Raw genomic sequence first — 17,731 nt, 5'->3', positions numbered from 1 at the left:
CAGACGGAAACCTCTGCTTGTTTCTGACTAGGAAGAATAAATATTTTCTTTTGGGATCCGCAGAAATACAGATGCAAAAGCAGGACGTGGGTAAATGAGAGAAGATAAGGTATTGCTCCTGCAAGCAGAACATCCTGTCTTCAAAATGGGTGAGTACTTCTAAACCTTCCAAACATTTCATTGCCCTCCAAGTAGATCATAGATCTGCCCCTCTCTCCTTTCCAGATACTTTCCAGCATTCTAAGCCATAATAGAGGCAGGCAGGAAGCAGAAGTTCATTTTGAAAAAAGGCATTAAAAAAATAATGGGGGAAAAAACCTGATTTCTATAGCCAACCTCCCGGACACCGCCACAGAATTTTGTACATCTCCATGAAGATGTGGCTGATGATCAACGAAGATGTGGCTTGTTCTGGTTGATCATTAGCAGAACTTGAGGCAACTATATAAACAGCAGATTTATACACCTACAGGTCTTCATTCATTTCCTCCAGTGAGGTTTTTAATTTGACTGGCAGCTAGCCTATCTGGGCAGCTGATAAGAGGAGAAAAAATCACCCTCCAGTCCTTGCATTGCCACTGCCTTTCCTCTGGTTTTCATCACAGAAGTGTACAAAGAATTAAAGAGCTCTCAATACATTTGTAGCCAAATATTTACCCTAAGTGAGGTAGATTATATTTGCTTATTATACCCATTGCCATGCTGGCATGTGTTCAAAACTGTCTAATTCCTTGGAGTGCTATTGAATAGTTTAAAAAACCCTTTGTTTATAATAAACTGTTTGGCAATGAGTGCACATTCAGTGTTGTCCAGGGTATAGCAGCTCCGGAGCTCACACTCCTGGTGTTTGGGCACTGGCGTTGTCTCACTTGGCAAACAGAGCACTGGGGGCAGTTCTGGAATGCAGCCAATTTACCTTAGTCTCTCGAAGGGTTATTAAGAGTATTTTGAAATTCTCTCAGGCATTTCATGAAGAGAAAAAATAATTAAACCATGTTCAGAGGAAACATTCTTCAAGGAAATACAACTTCATCTTAATCAGCTTGGTTTTTTGAGAGCATACTCATTTTGACAGCATTTTTAATGGAGACAAATTATAATATTATTTACAGTAAATTATATTTAAATTATTGTTTTCCATAAAGTGAAAACATATAAGTAGTTCTTTGTTTTATTTAATCTTGTTTTGAACTTTATATAGCATTCATATATTTAACATTTCTCCTACTAAATTGAATATTTTAATGTCATTATAACTTTTGGACTTTCTGGTGTGAGAATGATTTGACACTTATGGAACACTTCCACCATGCCAAATATATTCTCTTGGAATTTTCAGTCCCTGAAAACTTCACCATCTTCTCTTTTTCCCCAAGTGTTGGAATTTCCCATAGGATGGAAATTCTGTTTACTGACCAACTCTGCTAAAATTTCGTTATCAAAAAAAAATGAGGGGAGGGAAATTTCCACAAATACACAACTGTAAACTTGTCAGGATGCATTTCTTATTGTTGGCTCATATGTTGCCCTCTTTTGGTAGCTTTTGTACTGTACTACACATAAAATATTTAACAACGGCTGCAGCAACTCAATATCCAAAGGAGACTGAGTGCTGAATGTTAAAACTAAGTAAATGCATGAAGAGAGCAGCAGGTTGTGAGTTTGGCAAGTAAAGATCTTATAGAGACATCCTGTTGGGAAAGATAAAGCACTGGAGTATTAATAAAGCAGTACAACATAAAACTGGACTGTAAAGGTTAGTGAGATAGAAGAAAAAGGAGAAAGACCTGTAGATACTCACTCGTAAATAATTTAACCCTATATCCTATATTTCTGATGAGAAACCTGACTTTAAAAAATTTGTTTGATCAAGTTTTGTAAAGGGAAGCTCTGCCCTAATCATCACTCATTTGGTCTTTCCCTGTTACTTATTTCATAATCTATGCAAGGGTATTATTAAATTCTTGTGGGAATTGACTAGTAAAGCCCAGAAAAGTGCCTGCTAATTTTCCAGGACTAAATCCCTACCAAAGTCAACACTTTCTTCACTAATTCATTTCTGAATGATGAAATTAAATCTGCAGTGATTTGCTAATACTTGCTATAAAATCATATGATACTTACAGTATTACAAGCACAGAATCATTATTTAAGCAAAACACTGAAGTGTTAATTTTTTCCAGAAGAGAGGTTTTTTTCCCCTACTATTTCTGACTAATATTTTTAAATAAGCCCCTTCTCAGTCTGTGCCAGTGATTAAGAGTCTGAAGAGATGGGTATTCACCTCCTCTTGACTTTCCAAAAGAACTGAGTGTTAACTCCCCCAAAATACCATTCTTAGAGAACAAACTGCTCTCTACTTCAGATAATTCTGTTATAAGCACAGTAAATAGTTACACAGAAGAGATATTCCCACCATATCCGTGATTCCAGTTCGGCATTCCACAGCCCTATTTTTTAAAGATTAATTTTCTTTGGTTTGAAAACAAGCATCAGGAATTCAGCCTCACAGGAACTGTTTTATGAACAGTCACAGAGACAATTTCAGAGCTCAGAAGGGAACTGTCCCTCCCACCTTGAATTGTGAAGGTTCTGTGGTAACTATAGGAATTCTTGGGATGGGGAAGAACTCTGAGCCTTCCAATGTAGACATACATTCTCTGGTGTTTTATTCAAACCTATCCTGAACCCCCCAGCAATATGAACTCCTCTTGAAAGATCATTTGACAGCCTTCCAATTTTCACTTTAAAAAAATACACCCAAAAGGCATGATTTCACTGCCATCCTCTCTGTTATATAATGTTGGCTGGTTTAAGACTTCACAGATCTTTGTTCCATGCTTAAGAATGCAGAAACCCAGCCTTATGGTAATAAATGACTGCCTTGTGACTTTGATGCAGTCAATATGCACCTTCTGGTGGCCAAGGGCTCATAGACTTTGGTCACGTTTCCTCACAGATCCAACCAAGCCCCTTCCTGCTTCAGGCTAATGAAGTGCTTGAACATGTGCACTGTTTAACCTGATATGTAGTTCCTTTGTTAAAGCCACCTAGCAAGGCTGTAAAGGGAGTTGTAAATCTGCAGCACAGCTCATACACTTTAAGTTAAGTTTATGCTTAATGAGATGTTTGGTTTGAGCCTGAGTCTTTCCCCCAAGTGCTTTTTCCAGCCTTTGAATCGTTGTGGGATTTCTTCCAACTCCTTCCAGTCAGTCAGTGGCTGGCGATATTGAACACAGAGTTGAATGTAATAGCACAGATCTTTTGCACAGGCACTCTTACCTCCCTGCTCCATGGTGCATATCTGTACGTGCACAGCTTTTATAACTGTGCAAACTCATATCTCTCTCCCATCTGGTCTTCTCTCCACTATACCTAGAAATTCTATCAGAAATACTGATAGCCAGGACATGTACATTCCAATAAATCCTGGGGTTTGTTTTCCTTTTTTTTTTTTTGTGGGGGGAATTGTTTGGGCAATTTTGTGCTTAGCTTTCTAGTATCTCCCATTCCTTTGATATCATTATCTGCTTTCTTCTGTTTGCATTCTTTCCTGGTTCAGTATCATCACCACATTTCACTATTTTGCTGTTTACCTCTACTTTGAGATTACCATGCAGATACTAAATAGAACAGTATCTGTCAAAAGTCCCTGACATGACCTATAAGACATCTCCACAAGCTACAACAATTGATCATTGCTCTTTGTTTTCATTCCTTCTCCCATTTTAGTCTACACAGCAGTGTTCTCCGCCAAAACAATTGAAGTTCTTTCTCTCAACACAAATACCTGAAACAGTGTCAAATGACGTATTCAGTGCTCCACGTATGCACTCACCCACATTTCCATCATGCTGTGTATCTCTCAGCTCACTCACTGAGCATACTGCCTTGTTTGCTGAGTGCCAACTTGGAGCACCCTGGCCACAGCCTACAGCTTCAGTCCCCGAATCTGTAATATATAGAATTTGTATGTTACATATTACCATGATATGCACATTTAATATGTTTTGCTTTTTACAAGACCATACTTCTTGCTGCTCCTGATACTATTTGCCTCAGTGTTTCCTTGGGATTAGTTGGACGACTTAGCTGTAAGAAATAAACAGAACTTGGCCTAAATATTAAAGACATTGTCCTTGATTTATGACCCTTGAGGTCAGAAATGACCATTAACTATCCTGTCTAACCTTCTGTCACAGACATTACTGTACTCCCCATATACAGAGCCCAACATTTCTGTTTGGCTTACATGTGTTTTCCAGAGAGGGATTCAATTTTGATATGTACACAATTGCTTTCTTGGGCAGTTTGTTTAAGCAGTTCATTACACTGCTACAAATCCAAACCTCAATGCTTGCTTAAATTTACTTGGTTAATATTTCCACCCACTGATTCTTGTAATATATTCATCTGATGCAAGACACTTTTTTCTTGTTGTGAAGGTAATTGTACACTGTAATCCAGTCATGTCATTTTGGTAAGGGAAACAAAATGTATCTTCCAATCTGCAAGGAGTTCTTGTGCTTTTTCTCCCACCCTTTTTCAGATTTCTAGCACCCACTGTGCTGCAACACACCCCAGCCATGTAAGTCAACTAACATATCTCTGATAACCCGTGCAAAGAGGATGTTATTCCTCTCCCACACCGTCAGATTGATTCCTGTGTCCAATTGCTTCCCTGCAATGATACCATGGACTTTTCAAGCACCACCCTTGGGATACGATTTCCATTGCATCAATACGCCATTTGTGCATGATTTTAAATTCTTTTCTGCAGATGTCTTGCTTACCGAATTTGGGTTGCTCCATATTCCCAATTTATTTATCATTCCACCAATTTTAATTTCCTCCCTAATTTACTAAGCATTGTTTAACTAGGGATGTACTTGTCTCTTGACCGTTAAGGACAGTAATGGGGCCTGCCAAGTATAACACCCATTTCTGCAAACTGACTCCAGAGCTTTCCTTCACAGCTGACAGCTGCTTTTTGACACCTATCAGTTAGTCAGTTCTCAATCCACTCAGCAGTCACTCAATACCTGTTATACAGTACTCATTTGTATTAAATGCTTAGACAGAGAAGGCAAACAAGTGTATCTGAATGCTGAAAAAATGGGCTTAGAACTTAAATCCTGGAAAGTGTTAAAAAGCCTAATCCCAACTGGTGCCTAAACACTTATAAGCACACAGACTTACGTGACTCATTGTAGGTCCACAGTTATGAAACCTCATGCTTTGTATATTTTTCTGTTGATATTAATTTCTCTTATCTGTGAAAGAAAAACTTAGACTGTTGGATAGACCACATGTTGTCTTTTGTAGACACACGCACACAGAGCTTTCCTTTTGTTTCTCTGCATCTCCACAGGTAACTGTTCTTTTTCAAAAATAATTGGCAAAGTCGGTGTAAATCTTTCAGATACTACTTGTCACATTATTAAGATCAGATTATGCAGCTTTGGTGACTTTCATCCATATATTCAAGTATTCCCTCATCTGTTTCTATCAATAGGATTTATTTATTTGTGTCACAGTGTTTCTTTCTTGTTAATTGCTTCAAGTGATTTTATGTAATTAAAGACAGATGGTAAAGCAAAGTTCAGTATCTCATCCATTTGTTAATCGGTGGCTTATGCTGCTCTATAAATGTAGCAGGGATGTTATGATTTTGGTGTTTTGTGTGCTGTGCTTTAAATTAAATACTGGGACCAATTCCGAGTTACACTGAAGCCAATGACAAAAGCTGCCATTGACCAGGATCTCACAGTGGGAGACCATGGATGAGGAAAGCTGTGAGCCAGCTCAGTGTGGTGTTTACACTTTACAGAGGCACACAGCTCACTCACTCCTACACCCAGGTCTCACCACGGACATTTGCATCAACAGCTTCCACAATGTGTCAGGGGCAAATGAGCAGCCAGGTCAGGGCATGGGTGAAGAGGTTTATGGAAACCCATCACTGGTTTCAGCATTCTTTTGGTTTATTCTATTTTGGGGATTTTTTTTTTCTTTTTTTTTCATATGCAAGGGAGCAAAACATCTGTTTTCATTAAGGACATCTTGTTCTTCAGATTAGAGGAAATAACCAGAAAAGGAATAACAAACAAAAGTCTCCAGAGGGAAAAGCAGCGTGCCACGTGCTCCCTCGGGCAGCCATCTTTAACTGATACAGAGTGTTGGCAGCCTGGGAGCAGCCCAGCCAGATCCCAGATCCCTCACTCCTGCACACTCCATGCACCTCTCCCTTCATACACAACCTGCTCACGGGCTTGTTTTACCCCAGCTTTTATCTCCAGATCAGTCTGCAGAGTACTCTCCTCGTCCTGCAGGCTCTAGCGTACTGTGTTATTTTGATGCCCTTATTCTTCCTCTTTCGTAAAGAAAAGGCTCATGGCATTCTTTCTGGCTTGCCTGCCTGTTCCCCATGCTGTCACACTGGGCAAGTACCCTCTGCAAAGGCACCAGCAATGGCTTTCTAACCAACTTACTTGCTCCCATCTTTCAGTCCAACAAGCAATTTGGCTTTATCTGTTTTGACTCAGTACAAGCTTGCTCCTATTGTTTCTCACATTCTTGCATTTCCACCACAGTATGTGACTGACAGAAAAGCAATTCCTCAATTAGACTACAAGGGTGTGCTGGGAATCACAAGTCAGCCTAAGGATTTATGTGTTAGACCAAATTATCGTAACTGACACAACACTTCCAGAAAGTGAGTTTGGAAATTCAAGAATCTCCCCCATCCCCTCACCACCACCACCCACTCCCCCCCACCTCCACTCCCCTTTTCCTACTTGGGAAAGCCAAATTACAGAGAATAAGGATTCCTCATCGCTACTGTGAGTCATGCTCACATCAAGCACATGGCTGGTGAGGTCAACGACAAGGGTTACTGGGCTTCAACTACAGAAAAAATGGATTTTTCTAAAAGGTATCACAGTCAGAGCAACATGAAAGAAAAAGAGGAATGCAGAAGCCACTACGGACCCTAAACCACAGGTGAAAGGGAAGCACAGATGGATTCACGTTTCTCAAAAGAATGAACAGAGACAGGTGGCATAGAACACTGTGACCTTTTATTCACCTAATCTTTTAGCCCTTAACATAAACTTTTATTTCCATGAATCTTCACCAAAACAACACATCACTTATTTTACTCAGCCTAGGATGGGATTTTTAAAAATGTTAGCACCACTTATTCTGGGGAGCAAGCAGTGAGGCATATTTGAAAATAACTGAGTAATTTCTGCCAAGCAGGTGTCATGCCTAAACCCTATTTAAAATTCAGACGTTGAACTTTCAGCACATGCTTAAGTCCTGATAAGAGACAATGCAATTTCAGCAAAGTGTAATTCAGCATGTGTCTGGCTGAGTGCTTGAACCAGGTCACAACCAATGAAGGATTACCAGCACGAGCAGTCCAGCCATGGATTGTTGTAGGGTGGCACTAAAACTGCTGAATCTGCTATAGCAAGTGGGGTTTTTTTCTTTTATTCATTTTTACTACTTCTTTTTTTTTTTGTGTGCATGTTCCTGTAAAACAGGTTTCACCCTTCAGGAAACCATCTGTATTTGGCACCTATTTGGCACATTTTTACCTATTGTGAAAGAATGACAGCCGAAAATTCCAAAGTGCTTTAACTATAGAGAAAAAAATCTTCTAATGTTGATGCTTAAACAGAACTGAAAGTATTATAGGTTGATAGTTCTTTTTTTTCTTTCTTTTTTAATTGTTAAATGCTAAAGCATCAAGCAAACACACTTTACAGTCTATTGCATCGGGCTCTTTTTCAGAAGGTTGGCTCCTGCCAACAGCAGGTTCAGAACTGCCAGTTCTAATTAAAAACTTCATTTTAAAGATACATTTCACAGTTTATTCATGGCATCCTGAGAAATTTAAATTGCTGGATTGAGCAAATGGATACAGTTTCTTTTCTATTGATTCCCAAGTAATGGCTTTAATTAATTGTTTCAGCAATTCACGACTGATGTACTATGGCTGTTGAAATCAATTTCTTCTTTTAGACAATTCACCTAGAGTGGATTCCTCTAGTTGTACCTATTTCTTCGCACAGGGTTTATCTACATTTTATTTTCTTTTTGAATTTTGCATTGCATCAGTCTAAAAATGGCCAAGGATTATTCTGGCCTCAGGAATTTCAGTGTCAAATCCTTTCAGTAGTCCCAGTTGTAACAAACAGACAATTGCCATCATAAACTCTGTATAAGTAACATTGTGAAATCTCTGATTTATAAGCATATTGCACAGCAAAAATTATTTTGATAACCCATGCTTTTCTTTGTTATGTCCAGCTGTCTGGTTGCAGAAAAATATGAGTGAAACAGATTTCTGCCTTCTAGATTTAGTGGGAAAATAGCGCCTTCAAGAGCTGAACATCAGATCTAGAAATGGCACACTTATGGGTGGCTAAATTTTACTGAAGCTTATTTCTCTGCCACCTAGGGCAAAGAAATAACTTGAATAACATAGAATGGAGTTACAAAGGAGAAAAATATAGCTTAGGCTTTTGACTCAATGTTTTTATAATTATTAATCAAATGCGCAGTATATATTCAACTTCAATGACTGCCACTTTTAATCTTGTATCCTTAATAAGCTTTTCAGATTAAATATACAGATTATATGTTCTATTAAGTGATTAAATAATATCTATATCATCTCTTAATTATTTGGTGAACATTAGCTGCTGTAGAACATGTTATTAGTAGCAAGTCCTCCAAATAACTTGTACTGACAGTATCTCATCAGAAAAAATCATGACAATTCACTAGCGCCCTGTCTGCATTCTCACAACGATATAAATACACCTCAGTTGCTTAGTGAAGTCAGATGTTTGCATTTACCAACAGGTTTTAAGCAGGACATAGGCCAGAGATTCCTTAGGAGTTTCTGACTACAGGCAGCATCTTCCTAAGTTTTTTCATTGAGACTCACCCCTGCTTTCTGATCACGCAGAAACCTTCTGGTTTTGGTGGCTGAATAACAGCCCTGAGGCAAGCACAACTGTTAACATTTGAAAGTGCTAGCTAGGAAATATTTAATGCATTTTTAGCTACTTTTAGCACCATTAAACTGTCAGGGAAAAAAAAAAAAAAAACAAATCACAAACAAGCAAAAAAAACAAACAGTCAATCCTATCTGATGAGCCAGCTCTTCCACAGATACTCCAAAGTATACTACAAGATTGCCTTTGGTGGTCTACAGACCACAGCTTCAAATCCACTGCAGTGTTTGAAATCTCACTCTTAGATCAGCTGAAAACTCTTCACACCTGTTTGTTTCTTTTTACAGTAAGAGCTGGATCTGGCTTCAAATGCAGGATAAAGAAAGACATATAAGTTTGACTTAAGAGACATTTAGCTAAACCACCAATATATTCTCTTAATTCAAAGCAGAAATAGGGTGAACATCTCCAAATCCAAAGAATGTATTATATCATCAACCCCTTATTTTTAAGTGGTTCCAAATCACCAAAAAGATTGTGTAAGAGCAGCTGATTCCCAATATAGATATCCTTTTCTTGGGCACCAAGTCATGCCAAGACCCTGGCTGAAATTTTACAAGCGTCTCAGATTATACTTTAAATAATAGTTATTAGTCATAAGGATTGGCTACCTTTCTTTTCTTTGAAAAGATGCTATAAATGTATCATCATTTATTCATTTCTGAAATCATCATATTGTTCTCCAAAAGAGTTTGGTTAAATTTACAAAATTTAGAAACACATGTTGTGGGACGTGTTTAGGATGTTTCTACTACTAAACTCAAGTTTAAGAGAATGTGTCCCATCCCAGTTGTGAATTCTATGAAAAGTATGTTCAGTCAGAAATACAAACATTTCTGCAATTTTCTGAAGGTGGGATTTCCTCCTTATTTATATAAAATATTTTCTACTTGAATAAAAATAATCTGATAATTACTTTTATTCTTGCATTGGTGTACCAGTTCCAAGGCCCAGTCATTAACTAGGACTCCAAGTTAATAACTGCTGTATGAACAGGGAGAAAGCAAATTTTCCCTGCCCCAAAGGGTTTGTAATGTAAACTCCTAATTTAAAATTCATTAATTTTACACATCACCTTACATAACAATCACAATGCCATAAAGGAGTGAACACATGCTTGTAATTAAAGTCATGGCAGGCTCATCCCATTGTATGAAAAATAGCTCTATCATAATGGTGCTGAGTTTGTGCCAGAATAGCAGCTAATCATGGGAGAAAGATGATCTAACACTTACAGAACATGAAAATAGAAATGAAACGTTCTGGTTCCAGCCTATTTTCTCTAGACTTGCTGGGTGATCTTGTGCGTGCTACTTAAGCTTTCCACCCCTCAATTTACCCATGTGCAGAACAGCAATAACAGTATTTATCTGACTCAGAAATGTTTTGTAAGAATAAATTCATAAATCATTAAGTCTCTTACGCACTCTCAACACGCTTTCTACACAGCACCCATTATAGACACTCGAGAAGCACACATGAACTACTGGTTTTAGCTCCATAATGCCGCTAAAAAGTAGAGTTCAGGAAATATGTGGCAGCAGCAAATAGATCTATCATTTCTATTGAAATGTTTACCTGTGCTATTTGCATTTCACTTCTAATATGCAATAAGGATAAAGTTAATAATTTTGTCACTTCTTGATTTACAACATTTTAGCAAATATATGTTCAGGGACTCAGACCAAGATTTTCTACATAAAACTTGTGGAGAAACTCTTTTGATTCTTAACCTGTATACTGTTTCCATAAGAGATATCAAATTCTTTAGAAATTGGGAAAGTCATAGCAGTAACTTACAAGGAGAGAAATTCTGGTAAATGCTACTTTGGATGACTTTTAATCTTGAAAGAATGCAGAGATATTGCTCAGTAGTCATAGCATCACTATGCTTGTACCTAGCAGGAAATGCCAATATTAGATCATCAAGGTCAGTAGTCCCATTCATTGACAAAACCATTCATGATATGAGAATGAATGAAGTGTCTTGAAAGTTAGTAGTCTCTGATTCTCTGTGCAAATTTCACAGTCAGGACAGAGCCAGTCTATCAGTGGCATACTTTCAGCATGTAATCGTCTGTAAAGTCACGTCCCAATAGAGATAATGAGGTCCCATTCATTATTTGCCAAAGAAGTGCAGCAATTTAAGCCTGTCTCTCTTCTGCTGGGAAATTAAGTGTTTGAAATTTGGACCTGATCCTACCTTCACTGAAGTCAATGATAAGGCACCACCTGATTTCAAGGGAGCAGCAGCAGACTTTTTGTAATGCAGAGAACACATTAAATTCACTTACCCTTCTCTCACAGAGTGAAAAGCAGGTCATGGGTCTGATGTTTGCAGCAGTAATGAGGAGGCTTTAGAAACTAAATGGGATGTAGCTGATTATTTTAGCACAAATTGAACTGAAGTACTAATGACTTACCAAACATTATTCTTATCTGTTGCACAACCAGCACATGATGATGTCCAGAAATAGTGTAACATCATACTTTGTTCAGCAAAAGGCTCAAGGGCTGATACTCTGTTCACTCTCACTGACATAAATCAGGAGGCAACTTCACTAAAGTAATTACATAAGACTAAAACCAGTGAGAGGAGAGTTAGACCTGAAAAGGACCTCTCCAAACAGTGAAAAGGAAGGTGTCACCTGCCCCCAGCACTGTCCATCTGAGTCAAGGACCAGCAGCCTGCTGTGCCTGTGGAGGGCTGAGCCCTAGCAGGGACTGCAGCAGCCCTTCTGTCACAGTCTGTGGTATCTTTGCTCAGGGCAAAAAAGGGTTTGAGACCAGAGCAAAAGGGACCTGAAGGGGTCACCACAAAGGCAGCCAAGGGGAAGATCAGATACTTGGATTTTACTGTGACACCAACTTGTCTCAGGTAGATCCAGGTCAAAGAACAGGGATGCTTGAGCCCATTTGCCTAGCCAAGGAGCTAGCACACAGGTTGCAGGGAATATCCTGAAGATATGCTCTCTTTTTGACACTTGTCATATCTCCCTGACAAACACAGCTACCCCCAGGAGAGAGGCATTAGCTGCTTCTCACATTGGTTCCTAATTTCCCATATTCAGGGAATTTTTAAAGTTTTTCTCCAGTTTTAATGCAGTTTACTCACATGTTATTCAACCCTCAATGAAAATGCAAATTTCTTGATCCAGTTTTCAGCTCCGCTCCTTCTTAGCCATGTCACATTCCCCGCTACAACACAGTGATGTGCTCTGAGCACTGTCCTGCCAAGTTCCCCTTACTGTTCACCAAGATTGTGCCCCCAGTTGCAGGGTGCTACCACAAGTCCCTAGATTGTCCAGTGGAGATCACAGCCCCTCATAATGTCCTGCTGCCAGTAGGAGCAGGACACACAGTAAGGCTACAGGTGACCATACAAGATCCCAACTGACAGTAAGTCAGGGAGCATTATTCTAACACCAAGAACTAAAAACCAGCATTTAAGCAGGACTCTGAGGCTAACAGAGCCATACCCTTCCCTATTCAATGAGTGTTTCTACTGAAGTCAGAGGGACACTGAAAGTATCACCAAACAGTGCCTTACATCTTTTTACACAAACTCAGTGTCATGTTCTAGCAAGAGGGCCACAGTATTTCCAAACCAGTAGCATGTTCATCAGGAGACCCTTAACTCATTCTTCCCTTCATGCACAGCAAACACGTGTACTTCTATAGCTGTGAGCGTCCTCTTTTATGTACAAAGAGCTAAAATTAGGATTAATAGTTCCTGTGCAGAAAATCAGCATTCATTATAATACAACTCTGGCTTGTTAAGTTAAGGGGTCTTTTATATAATGAATAAACTGCTCACCAGCATTATATCTTTAAGCAGTATTTTAGCTATTTTATAACTATCTGCAAGTCAGCATCTTGCATGGCTCAGAGAAATTAACTAAATTGAAGACTTAAACTAAATCAATGCTCAGCAGAACTGTAGCCTTAGTTTTGGATGCCAAGCCACACTACAGAAAACTTTATTAGAAAGCAGAGAATGTTATTTTTCAACAGAACGTGTGTGTGTGTGTGTAAAGGAAAACATTATTCACAGCTAAAGTTACCCATGAAATACAAATGCAGAAAGTTAGGAATTCTGAAAATCTTATATGTATTTTAGATTAGGAACAAAAAACTTTGCATTTTTCTGTAATAGCTTATACCTGAGAAGTTTAATTAGAAAACAATAATTAAATCTGTCTGATAATATCACTGTAATATACATCTTCATTTACAAATGGGTAAACTGAGACTGAAAGTAGTCCTTTGTGCCAATTTGTGCCTTATCCAATCAATCAAAGAACAAAACAGCTCAGAATTTCTGATGTCCTGGCTTCCACTTCACTGGTCAAACTTTTACCAGATCACATCTCATGCCAACAGGACCTCATGCTAACAACGTCTTTGTATTTGAGAGTGGGACCCAGGGTTTTCAACCCATTATTGCAGTAACACTTCATCACTTGTATTCCTGTCTATTAGTTTAGCATATACAACTGTTTTTACAGCCAAACTAAACAAGTTTAGAAATTCGCATATTTTTATTTTAATTATTAATTATATTGTTTTCCAAGAACCTCACTTAAAATACCATTGAAAGTATTTTTCTCATTTGTCAAAAGCCCCAGTAAATTTATTCCTCTTTTATGTGGTACTGGATTATTTACTCTTCATTTTCTACATGAAACAAGTCCTGACTAGTTACTAGATGGCAGACATGTCATGTCCAAATCCCAGAAACTTATTTTACTTCATAGGTCTTTTGAGGGTTTGGCTGTTTTCCTGATCTTGCACATGTGAGCTCCATCTTTCTGCGAATGCATCAGCCAGCCTGCCTGAGCTAGTCACAGGCAGGATTAGTAAAATCAGGCATCTGCAGATGTTAGGCTAACAGAAAGGAATACCAGTGCTGTGTTTTAGGGGCTTTCATTTGGTGAAGGACTGTGGGTTTGACAGGGTCGAGGGAGTTGGGATACTCCTGCGTGATAGCTTATCTGCATGAAAAGGAGTGTCAGGGTTAGCAGGATTTAGCAGCAGCACGGCTAATGAGGACAGAGCAGCCTGACCCGCGGAAGTGTTGAGCAACCACAACTCCCATTTACTTCAGCACTTTTGTAGATCAGTTCCTCAAGGTTATTTGCTTTTTGGAATAAGCCAGTTGTGGTCTGCATCAGCCTTTTCTCTTGGCAGTGGTGGCCCATGCCATTACTTGTTGGCTTTGGCCAGCCACAACCAGCATGGCTCCTGATCACAGACCATGAGACACAGTTATTTTTAGCATATCAAACTCACAGAGAGACTAAACGCCCAGTTTTTGCAAAGTTATTGAAATGCCTGTTTTGTCTTGTTCAAAGCATTTCTATCTCCAGGTCCAGCAAACTGCTGTTTTGACAAACTACAAGTCACCATCCTGCTACTGAGCAGACTGTGCTCGGGAGAAAGGAATCAATTAGATAATAAAAGTGTTAGAGGATTTGCTTATTTTATCACTTTGTTTATTCTTTCAGTGTTATTGTTCTGTCAAGAAACCAAAACATGAAGAACTACATCGCAATTACTCTTTGCTTTGACTCACACAAACCAAAAAGGATGGGTCAGTGTTGGCTGTCACGAGCTGCACCCATTACCACTGCTGCCCTTTGGAAGGAGCTTTTGTTCATTTTTCCTCACTTCTGGCTACTCATCAGGAAGGGTCAATAAGGAGTGAATCTCCTTTGGAGACCTTCTGCATTGTTTTCTCTTCTGTATTAGTAGAAAAGAAAAGAAACTAAGCAACACGATATAGAATTCTGACTCAAGGAATGCTGTGGTTTTTTCCTCCCAGACTTTACTATATCCCTACATCATTGCCATTGATTTATCTGTTTCACTGTGTGAAAAGCTCATCCTCTACTAGGCTGAATAGCTGAGATATCATGTACTGCACGATTCATACCCTCTCCCAAAGAGCTTATTTTCAGGGTTTTCATAAGAAGAAAAAATAACCTGACAAACACAGCTGTAAATTGATTGATTTTTTTTTTAAATGAGCTTTCTAAAAAATTTCCTGAAACTAATTGCAGTGAGTTTCAACTTTTTTACAACGAAAGAGATACAAAGGGGTCTACCCAACTAAATTCAATTGCATTGCAAATTATCTATCTACCTGGGTACAGATGCCTTCTTTGTCTGATTGAGAATATAGATATAGGCATGAGACTGCCACATGATTACTTTATTGCAGAGTTCATCTGCCTCTTTCCATCTCGCTTTCCCCATTTTCTGCCAATCTGTACTACCTCTCTACTGCCAAATGCTCCCCTGGTCTACCTCTAAAAATGTAGCCCTGAAAATATCCTGACAAGCTCTATGGACCTGTACAGCAACAAGGAAAATTTGGCTATCAGAGGACTATTTGTCACACACACTGAACTTAGCTCAGAGCTTCATTAGATCCACATATGGAGCTTCAAGGGTATTTGTTTGGGATGGGCTGTGAACTTAACCAAAGGTAACTCCCATTCACTGGCAGATGGAGGAGGTGGTGCCAGTAACATTACTGGGTTCAGAAATACAACACAGCTTGTCATAACATGTTGCTCTGGCAACATCTGTTAACAGCCCACAGAGCTATGTAGCACTTAAGCCAGATATAGCCATAATGTAGTTTTTTGCACTGAGCTGCAGCTATTTGTACCTTTCCCAGACAGCAACATGTATTATTCACTCCTGGCCTCAGAAAACCCCACCATCTCTTTCAGGGTTTATTTCCATTTTTCTGGCATTAGGCTACAATGCCATGGCAGGTACATTTCAGTAACAGCCTTTTTGAAGATGTCAAACTCAGAATTATGCCAAATTCCTTCAGGCACTCCTGACAGCACTCAGCCAGAAGCAGAGCTTGGTCCAGACATCATTTCTTCTCAATCAGTGGAGGTAATTTCTTACAGGAACTCTTCCCAGCTTCACCAGCATCACTCCAGATCCTTAAAAACATAACATCCAGTTTCATATATTCTATTTAGCAATGGGGAAGCTAGCCTGGCACAACCAGGAAAGACGATAGAAAAAAAAAATTTTGCTTTTCAGTTTATATTTATGACCATTTTGATGTCTTACAGCTCCAACTGGATTTGCAAGGGCCAAGGTAGTATCCTACGAACCACAAGGTCATATCAACATTAATTCACTACAACAAATGTAGTCTATAAATAAGGGTAGGTGATAGGGAAGGAGGCAAGGACTTCTGCTTTCTTGTGCACCATCAGGATTCAATAACAAATCACAGTTTTCTTATACTTTTAGAATTTTGCATGTTCGGTGCATGAAAGGGGTGACAATTTCCAGAGCGATAATTACTTGAGAATATTTCTCTTGTGATAAGGGAGTCCTGCAGGGTGTCTACGGAAACAAAAATCAAAAGAGGTTAATGCATGCCACAGCTGTGCCATACCCTTCCTCTGGGTCTAGTAAGCCTGGTGGGTTTTTCCACTGAAACAGCAAGGGATTTTCCTGTCAGAAGGCAGTTGGTATCAGCAGATCTCCCAGCTTATCTAGATGTCGCATCTCTTCCAATTTAAATGCTACATCAGTGTTTATTAAGCCTGCATTGCAAAGAAATAAAACTAAGGAAAACATTCTGGAGGGTGCTCTGGATTCCATTAAAGGATTGAATTTCTCACTATATTACACTTTTTCCATATGGCCGAAACATGGAGCTGAATACACTCATATACTGCTAGTGGTATAATCCCAGATGGTGACAAATGACCTCATTTCAACAGCAACGTATAGATCTTTATGACACCAATGCTCAACCATGCTCTTGGGATATTCTCTCCAAACAATGAATGACTGGCAGATAACATAATGTTTAACTTCTGCCTTCACTTTTGTACACACTTTATGGCTAACACTGCAGAGCTACTCGTTCATTAAGTACTCGGCCTTGTAACAGAGTTCAGATGACACGAGATATTCCCTGAGCTGCCAGCCAAGGATCTCCTTTGGCCCACGAAGGTCAACTGTGGTGCAGGCAGTGTGTCACTATGTGTGTGTAAAGATATGCTCTGGCAGGGTAGAAGTGAGCTGATAACGTCTTACCCCTGCTTGGGCCCTTCAGCTGCCTCTTGGGGAAGCGTGAAAGGCTGCCAAGCTCAAGATGTGCTGCATCCTGCAATTTGGCTTTCCAGAGAAGAACAACCCCTCCCCCAAACTCACCCACGCAGTTCTTTACCCCAAGAAGAGGTCATCACACAAAAAGTAGATAGGAGAGAAAAAGACTGCACACTTGACTGTAACTGCAAAAGAGAGAAGTCTGGAGTCCTCTTGAGATGTTGTGTAAATGGAAAGCAATCTGGGCTGTCTCCATTTTTTACAGAAAGACCTCTGTGCTTTTGTGGACTTCATGGCCTGCCAGATGGAGACAGCTCCAAGTAACACTGAGCTCTTATTGCTGCAGAAAACCAAGGAGAACTGTAACCCCAAGTACTGCAGGTGTAGGAGGGAGTACTTGCTCAGATGATGATTCATGTCAGCATCTGAATAAATAAGGTCAGACAGCCAGAGATTATTCCAGTGAAGGGGAGTTGATTTGTTTGGGGGGCAGAAAGGAGGGGCTGTTTGTTTGTTTCGTATCATTGTACTGTAACCCTGGCCTACTCTGACTTGTTTTCGTTTTTTTTCTCCAAGATTTTGTACTCATTTATTTTCATTAAAACCTC

General features: G+C 39.3%; 1 protein-coding gene across 1 annotated transcript in view; it reads left to right on the top strand.

Moving 5' to 3' along the window:
* Positions 1-17,731, top strand: part of DIO3 (iodothyronine deiodinase 3) — a 71,962-nt gene that overhangs the window by 9,212 nt on the left and 45,019 nt on the right. The window contains exon 2 of the mRNA XM_033063731.1: positions 64-149. The gene's annotated coding sequence lies outside the window, so the exon portion shown is untranslated. The remainder of the gene's footprint in view (positions 1-63; positions 150-17,731) is intronic.

The sequence above is a fragment of the Catharus ustulatus genome, chromosome 6 (genome assembly GCF_009819885.2).
Source record: "Catharus ustulatus isolate bCatUst1 chromosome 6, bCatUst1.pri.v2, whole genome shotgun sequence".
Lineage (NCBI taxonomy): Eukaryota > Metazoa > Chordata > Aves > Passeriformes > Turdidae > Catharus > Catharus ustulatus.
This window is presented reverse-complemented; position numbering and strand designations above follow the sequence as displayed.